Here is a 1741-nt window from a genome sequence, read left to right as displayed (position 1 = left end):
CCTGTTTACATCACGGCTCAAACTCCAGGATAATGCCATTACACTTGAGTAAATAAATATGAATAAATATTGCTGTTAAAAAACCATGGAAATAAGCCATTTGTCCCATAGTGTGTGTCTCTTTCCTGGTACAAATTAAGACTATAACCACTGTCTCACTCTCACCAATAACTACATCTGTATCCCCAAATCCCTCTCTTGGGACCTACCTTCATGTAAAAGACACAATTCTTCACAGATCAACAACTCCATTCCACTCAGAATGGGTTAAGTGAGGGGAAGGAGGGTTATTAGGGACCTGAGGCTAAATGCGACCTCTCCACTTGCAGCTCCAACAACACTCAGCAAGTTCAGCACCAGCTCACTTCACAGGAACCCCACCCAGCGTTCTCTCCCCTCCACCACCGATGCTCAGTAGCAACGATGTGTACCATCTACAAAATGCATTGAAGCAACTTGCCAATGTTCCACAGTCAGCACCTTCCGAACCTTGCAAGGTCTACCACCCTGATGGACCAGGGTAGCAGGTACGTGGGAACACCACCAACTGTAAATTCTCCTCTGAGCCACTCACCACCCTGACTTGGAAATATATCAGTGTTCTTTCAGTGTCACTGGGTCAAAAGCAGTGAGGCTCACATCAACTGAGAGAATAAAAATATCTCAGCTTTCAAATGTTCTCTAATGAACCTTTGGCTTGCACCTCATCTCTGAGCTCCTGAAAGCCTCTGTTCCAATCCTACAGCGCAAGTCTTTTCATTAAGCCCCTGCCGATACCCATACCCATGACCAACTTTTCCTGGCATCATAATCCAACTGCGTCACTCTTTCTCCTGCCTGCCATTGGAAAGCATTAATATCCTGCAACCCTGCCCGACATTAGCTAAGAATTTTGAGATACAATGTCACTTGCTCAGAAACATTATGGTACTCTCTGAGCCACCTCACACTGTGTAAGGATGGAACAAGCTTCTCAAAGTGTGGGTTTGTGACTTTACTGTTATTACAATTTTCTTTAGCTCCCGTATACAATAATATCGCATGATTTTCCATTCACTCCAAATGACGGCTCACCCTCAGGGATTTTAATCAGACGACACTTCTCCCTTTAGGTCTCCCCTTTGATTAATTTTCTAGTCAATAATTTGTTAATCTTGGTGTGAATTTATTCCATACACTCGACATTACGTGCACATTGTACTCCTTGTTCCTTTAGTAAAGTGTTGGTGAATAAACTTCTTCACTCAGTTTGCTTCAGCTCCTTCCTGCGTGCTTTCAAGTTAACCTTTTGGAAAAGAAATATTTGGATTCGCTACTTAAAATTGTATATACAAGTTGTGTTTCTCTTAGCTTAAATCATTTTGATGACGGACACGCTGCTTGGAACACAAACATTCTGGAGACTTGTGTTCAACTATTTTTGATCTTAGTTTGAGAGAGTTGGCAGCAATGACAAAAACAATCCCCATGAACGAATGAACGTGCATTTGTATAGCACCTCGTAGAACCTCAGGGTATTCCAAATTGCGATACGACCAGTGAATTATTTTGGAAGTATTGTAGGAAATTTTCATTTTGAGTTTATTGTCACGTGTACTTAAGTACAAAAGTACTGGAGCAGAGTGGAAAGTGCATAATGTCGCCACACAGGCACTTCTTAGGTACAAGTACCCTGGTACAGAATCTTAAGAACAAGGTAGAAAGAAAGAACAAAGTTAAAAGTTAAACATTGCAGTAATTA

The sequence above is a fragment of the Rhincodon typus genome, chromosome 26, assembly GCF_021869965.1.
Source record: "Rhincodon typus isolate 14 chromosome 26, sRhiTyp1.1, whole genome shotgun sequence".
Classification (NCBI taxonomy): Eukaryota; Metazoa; Chordata; class Chondrichthyes; order Orectolobiformes; family Rhincodontidae; genus Rhincodon; species Rhincodon typus.
The sequence above is the reverse complement of the archived record's forward strand: the minus strand, read 5'-3'. Positions refer to the sequence as shown.